This window comes from Rhinopithecus roxellana, chromosome 2 (assembly GCF_007565055.1).
Source record: "Rhinopithecus roxellana isolate Shanxi Qingling chromosome 2, ASM756505v1, whole genome shotgun sequence".
Taxonomy (NCBI): domain Eukaryota; kingdom Metazoa; phylum Chordata; class Mammalia; order Primates; family Cercopithecidae; genus Rhinopithecus; species Rhinopithecus roxellana.
This window is the reverse complement of record NC_044550.1, coordinates 108,353,791-108,354,321: the sequence shown is the minus strand read 5'-3', so window position 1 is coordinate 108,354,321 and position 531 is coordinate 108,353,791.

Below are 531 nucleotides of genomic sequence, written 5' to 3'. Positions count from 1 at the left end.
TCCGCCGCCCCGCGCAGGGCCTCCTGTCGCCGGGTAACCGGGTGGCCGGGGCGCCGGCCCCACCCCCACCCTCGGCGGCGCGCGCTCGGCTGGGGTCCCTGGTGGGGTCCCGGTGGGTCCCTCGTCACTCCGGACGCTTCCCGGAGAGCTTCCCTGGGAACCTGGCCTGGGACAGCCCACCTGGGCCCCTCCCTGCACACGCGCGGCTGTCCAGGACGGCCTTGCTCACGCTCGGACTTGCGGCAGTACCCGCTGGACCAAAGCGGTGCGGAGAAAGGGACCGCCCGGGGACGGACACACACCTGAGAGCTTCCCCTTTGTCTTTCCGCATCTCCACTTCATCGCTGGTTTTATTCTTAGTCCTCTCGTTTCAGCGCATCCCTCAGAGGAGTTTCAGCATTTGGGGATTTGAATGGCCCATGACCAATATTGTGAAAGGACTTTTGTTTGCTGCGATGAAAAGGAGACTCCTATTTCCCAATAATTAACTTAACCTAAACGTGTATTAAAATATGCTCATTAAAGCTGTCA